Genomic DNA, 6,645 nt, shown 5'->3' with positions numbered 1-6,645 from the left:
CCTCGTCTGGTCCTTTCCCACTGAAACATACTAAGCTGATCTTCAGCGCATATTCCCCCACTTTGTAACGTGCAAACATCCTGCAAACATCTCCTTAAATTGGACGACCAAGGTATCTCCTTCATCTAATTGACGATCTATCTTATAGCAGCAGTTAACATTTCTCTCAGCATGGTCCCTGGGTACAATCTACGGATTGGGAACAGTCCGTAGAGCACAACATTCTGTGCTAACGAAGAACCACAACATAGACAGTTCCATCTCTCTCCACTCCATCTTATCAAACACACAGATGACGGCCATCTCAACCACTGCCCTGAGGGGTGCTGATGGTATGATTGGGACTGATGGTGCTTACTGACTGGAGGATTTGATGATAGGTCTTTCTCACCACCATTTGACCAAGGTTTTGGTGCTTATATGAGAGTTGTTGTTTAAAACCATGATAATTAGAGTTCTTGAAGTTAATTAATCAATAAATAATGTAAATCCAATGACTACAATGCCAGAATATTTCATTATCAGTAGGGCATAGTCTTTATATTAACTAAGCTTTCCAATTTGTTGCTTCAGTAAATGTTTGATATCACAGTCACAGACATGTGCTGTTACTTTCTTTGTAGTAACCCCAGTGAGATCATAAGAACAAAAGCGTTAGATCAAACAGCACTTTCAAGGTTTTGTTTGATGAGGTTTAAAATGGCACTCAATAGGCTGTGACATTAGTGCAAGTATGTAAATATAAATCAAGAGATTTAATCTCCTGGAAAAATTTACTGGAATTTGATACCCTAAGGTACATGAGTTATTTTCATTGGGGAATTTGGAGAACACAAGACATAAAATGAGGCTGTCGAAATATTAATTAATATCTGTTAAGCTCGCTTTAGCAGTGGCCATAAAATGCATAGCAGTTACTTGGAAATCTGGTTCCCAACTCGGTTTAGACCGCTGGAAGATAGAAATGCATCACTGTGTTCCCCTGCAGAAGATTACCTTAGAATTACGGATGCTGTTTTTTCAAGAAAATGGAATTCATACCCAAGGTAAATTGGGGTAATTTTTTAATGATTCCCCCTCCTATCCCTTCCACATGCACCCCCCCCCCACCCTGGTACTCGCAGCACCGAGGACCCTGGATAAGTCAGGTTATTTGTCCTTTGATGGGAGTGGGGTTTATCTTAGATGAAGCCAATCTTCTCCTTTTCTCATTCTTTCTCTTTTCTTACTTTTTCTTCTTTCTTCTTGTTTCTTGGGGGGGGGGGGTTGGGGGTAGGAGGATTCCTCTTATTTTGTTCTTCTTTCTCTCTATCATCTCTTTCTCTCTTTGGTTCAACATTGAATTTGCATTTTTGTAGCATTATTGTAATTTTCTTTCTTTATAATAACTGAATCCACGCTGCTGAAGATCAAACTGCGCTGGGTAGGTCACATCTCCAGAATGGAGGACCATCGCCTTCCCAAGATCGTGTTATATGGCGAGCTCTCCACTGGCCACCGAGACAGAGGTGCACCAAAGAAGAGGTACAAGGACTGCCTAAAGAAAGCTCTTGGTGCCTGTCACATTGACCACTGCCAGTGGGCTGATCTCGCCTCAAACCGTGCATCTTGGTGCGTCACAGTTCGGTGGGCAGCAACCTCCTTTGAAGAAGACCGCAGAGCCCACCTCACTGTCAAAAGACAAAAGAGGAAAAACCCAACACCCAACCCCAACCAACCAATTTTCCCTTGCAACCGCTGCAACCGTGTCTGCCTGTCCCGCATCGGACTTGTCAGCCACAAACGAGCCTGCAGCTGACGTGGATTTTACCCCTCCATAAATCTTCGTCCGCGAAGCCAAGCCAAAGAACAAAGAAAAAAAGAAAGAATAACTGAATCACACATTGGCTCTTTTTTTCTCACTTTCTTTAATATCAACATACAGATCGATATTTGTATTAATTTGTTAAATTATGGATATTGATGTTTATCTTTGATTGTTCTTCATTGACTGCCTGTTGATTGAAAATTCTCAAAATAAAATATTCCAAAAAAAAAGATCTGGTAAGAGTAGTTCTTCTCAGGAACTCCCTCAGGAGTGTCGTGGTCGACATAACGCTATTACAGAGCCAGAAAACCAAGTTCAAATCGCGTACTGTCTGCAAGGAGTTTGTACATTCTCCCTGTGTCCATGTTTCCTCTGGCTGCTCAGGTTTCCTCCCATGTTCCAAAAAAACATATGGAGTGTGTGGGTTAATTGGACACATTGGGTGGCATGGGCTCGTGGGCCTGAAGGGCCTGCTTCCATGCTATATCTGTTAAATTCTGTAGGATCTGTCACTGCTGGCAAGGGGAATGTAGGACACCCAGAGGAATTTATTGTCATGAACAAGTCACAAAATTTGTTGTTCTGCAGCAGAATATTCATTTAAACCACCTTACAAAAATAAGATAAAAAGAGTGCACAAAAAGTCAAAGTCTCAGTGTCTTTGGTTCATTGATTGTTCAGGAATCGGATGGCAGTTGGAGTGCGGAAATGCAAAGCTGTGTTCCCCTGGAGAAAATTACCTATAACTTAAGGGAAAAATATAACATTTTTCTAAAAATTTGGCAACCATATTTAAATTTCATAGGAGCACAGTTAAAATGTGGATCTGTGTATCTTGCTGCCCTATCTTTCGACTGAGGGAGGGACGGGGGTGCGGGGGGGGGGGGGCCATTCCAACCCAATCAAGTAAAGTGGGTGCTTTGAATGTTGTATGTAATTGTGGTCTGTTGAGTGTAGGGAAGGGGGAGGGAGGGTGGGGGAATGGCTCAGACTCAATGGTGAATTTTATATACAAAAAAAATCTGATGGGAGTGGGGAAGAAGCTGACTTTGTGCCACTGAGTGCTCGTCTTTAGACTCCAGTATTTTTTTTCCTGAAGGAAGCAAAGTAAAGAGGGCATGGCCTGGGTGATGGGGGTCCTTGAGGATAGAGGCTGTTTTCTTAAGATACCACCTCTTGTAGATGTCCTTGATGGAGTGAAGTCTGATGCTTGTGATGCCGCAGGCTGAGTTAACAACCCTCTAGAGGTTTTTCTTGTCCTGAGCATTCGCACCTCCATACCAGACAGTGATGCAACCAGCTAGATTGCTCTCCACGGTACACCTGTCGAAGTTTTTGAGAGTCTTCAGTGACATACTAAATCACCTCAAACACTTCACAAGGTATAGCCACTGGCGAGTCTTCTTCACGATTACACTGACATGGAGGGTCCAGGACAGCTCCTCGGAGACGTTGACACCCATGAATTTGAAGTTCTTGATCCTCTCCACTACTGAGCCCTCAATGAGTACTGGATCGTGTTCTCCTGACTTCCTCCTGAAGTCCACAATCATCCCCTTGGTTTTGCTGATGTTGAGCACAAGGTTGTTGGCGTGACACCACTTAATGAGCTGATCTATCTTCCTCCTAAAAGCTTCCTCATTGTTGTTTGTGGTAACTGTGGTGTCAATAGCATTGGAATTGTACCTGACCACATAGTCATGGGTGTATAATGAGTAGAGCAGTGGGCTAAGCACGCAAGAGTTATTCAAGGATCCAGCTGTAGAATAGGATGCAGAGACCAAGGGTTTAAAGCTTCCAGATGGTGTTGAAGGCTGAGCTGCAGTCTATAAAGAGCATAATCTATGAGTGGCTGTTTTCGAGGTTATCCAGACCTGAGTGGAGAGCCCGTGACATTTCGCCTGCTGTGGAGCGATTATGACTATAGCAGAATTGCAGAGGTTTCAGACCTTTGCTTCGATACGTGTCAATTCTGGCCTTGACCAACCTCTCAAAGCATTTCAGTAGATGCTCGTGCTACTAGGTGATGGGCGCTGAGGCCCTTCTTGGGCATCGGGATGATTGATGCCCTTTTGAAGAAGGAGGGAACCTCTGATTGCAGCAATGGAAGTTTGAAAATGTCCACACTCTGGTTAGTTGGTTGACATAGATTTTCAGTACCTTGCCAGGTACACCGTAAGGGCCCGACGCCTTGTGAAGGTTCACCATCTCGATGCTCTGATATCAGCCTCAGAGATAGGGTCTTCAGCCTTTACAAGAATTTGAGTAGACACTAGAATCTAGTAGGCACAGAAAGGGTTTAATTTTGACGGGTTGGCTACCATTTACTCTGGACTTTACATCATCTTTATGTCAAATGCTCCCTCCTCTTTCTGAGTTGGGGAGTCAGTCACAATTTTTCAAGGGTCTTTTGGGAACATCTATCATCGTTCCTTCTGTCCACTTGGTGATCCTTTACCATGATGGGGCTAAGAATAGAGTGTCTGTTTCTGGACTCTGGAGTTGGGCATGCAAACAATGTGACCTATCCATTGGAGTTGGCTGGGTGTTAGTAGGGCCTCAAAGCACTGACAATACAAATGATTGAAGAACAACTTTTGCAAAACTGTTCCTGGACCCAGCTCCAAATTATTCCCACTATTTCAAGAAAACATTACAAAAAATTAACTTTCAAAATTGAGCCATTTTATTGATAGTTTTATCAGATATACAATTTGATAATAAACATTTGCAAACAGCCTGCAGTTAGTTGTTAGATTTATAAATTAGGTAAAGTTGTTTCTGAATCCATAGGGAAAATAGCAGTTGATAGGTGGGTGAATTTATATTAATGGAACAAGGTTTCTTTGCTGCTGTTTTGATAGGGTTGCCCACATTTTGACAATAAAATGAGCTTAGCACGGATGCCAGTGGATGGAAGAGTTTGCCAACTCGGGAAGAAGGTAGTTAGATGACACCCTGTGAAAAATGAAAGAGCTACATGCAAAATAGTTGAGATTTTTGAGGGAACCTATTAAAGGGTGAGAAATGAAAGTGTGACAAATGGCCGGAGATAATACACGGATGTTTAGCATGACTGGCTCAGCTCCATCTGTGAAGGTCACAGCTGTTGTGAATCTTCTTTATTAACAGTTTATTCCAAACACCTGGGGGACTGGAGCTTGCATTTGGAACAAAAGTCAAAGATCCACATCCAGCAGGACTGACGCTCTGATTTTAGTAGGATGAGATTTATGCATTTCCACAGAAGGGGAATCAATACAATATCACAATGCCTAAAAAAATTACTTTAAAAATTGACCTTTTCAGAAATGCCAAGAGCAATTTCATGACTCATATTTATATAAAGGATTTTCCTAGAAATTCAATCGCATTAGTCTGTTTCTTTTTCCAGAATGAAATGGAATGACGATCAATTCTTCATTATCTTGTGTCCCTTTGCAAATCTAATTGGGCATTTCGAGGCATGATTTATCAAGTCCGAATGTGATTTTTGCCCCGCTGGCCCCGATAGCATTTACCAACCAACTCTCCTGTTGAATCATTGAAAGGGCATTGGAACTATGTTGTCTCGGACTGACTGTTCCTGTGTGCTCTTCGGGGACCTTCTGGGTGTTCAAAATGTCTGTTTTATTTTTCCCTTTAATTTTTATGTTGGTCTGGCAAGCTCCACATACTGCCATATGCACCATCAACTGCTGAGATTTCTGTCAACTATCAGAAGACAGCTCTCTCTCTCTCTCTCCTCACGTTGTTCTCCTGAACACCTACCTCCATAATCTGCCAAGTCCAGCAATGGAGGCCTCCAGCCCAATCTCCAGAAAGCCCCACCACTTACTTCATCTTATGACCTCTCTCTGGGCCAATCATAGGTTCAATCCTGCATTCCCTTCCTGGCTTGATTATTCTTTCTTTGCCACCTCCAAATCACCCATGGCACAACACCTGACAGGACCTATACCTATACTGACCACCCACCTCACATTGTCTAAATCCTATCTTGGGCACATCTCCCTGGGAGATGTTTTAAATCACAAAACAACACCGGACAGCCTGGTGGCATTGGCTGACCAGCACCTACTTAAACATCAAAGCCATGGTTCCTTTCTTCATTTCCTTTGCTCAACGGTTTGGATTGAGAAGACAGAAGGCTAAGGTTAGTCAAACCTCCTTCTTACTCATAATGCCACTCTTTAAATACAGACTAGCTAGTAAAGCAGCTCCAGCAACCTGAGTTCGATCCTGACCACAGGCTCTCTGTGACTGTAAGGGTCTCCTTCAGAAGCTCTAGATGCCTCCCACAACACAACGACATATGGGCCCATCAACGAATTCCCAGTTCTGATAAAAAGGTTCCTTTCCACACCTGTGGGTCTCACCTACTGTCTGCTTCCAGCATTTTCTCTTTTTAGTTTCATGTACTGTTGCCCTTGATGCCACAGGGGAGGAAACAATGTGTCCTAGGACATTTGAATGATATGCAGAATCCAGTGACGTGATGCAATATTTTCTGGTTGTGCTCGGTTCCTTGCACTTGGCTTTTACTTTATCAGTTTATCAGAGCATTTCAGCAAATGTTCACTCGAGCTTCACTTTACTAAATCATCCAATATTAAAAGAACAATATAGCCCATGGGCTCTACAGGTTGTTCAGTTTGCTGTCCACTGCACCATTTACCAATTATGGCCAAGGCTAGAAATGTGCCTTTGACTTTGGATATAGAACACTCAGCCATTGCCCAAATATGTTCATTAACTGAAACCTTAAAAATATATGCATTCGATGATCCAGGACACTCAGCCTCTTCTCCTCTTCGATCCGATCGATGAAACTCGGG

The sequence above is a fragment of the Narcine bancroftii genome, chromosome 13, assembly GCF_036971445.1.
Source record: "Narcine bancroftii isolate sNarBan1 chromosome 13, sNarBan1.hap1, whole genome shotgun sequence".
In the NCBI taxonomy this organism is placed as follows: Eukaryota; Metazoa; Chordata; class Chondrichthyes; order Torpediniformes; family Narcinidae; genus Narcine; species Narcine bancroftii.
This window is presented reverse-complemented; position numbering follows the sequence as displayed.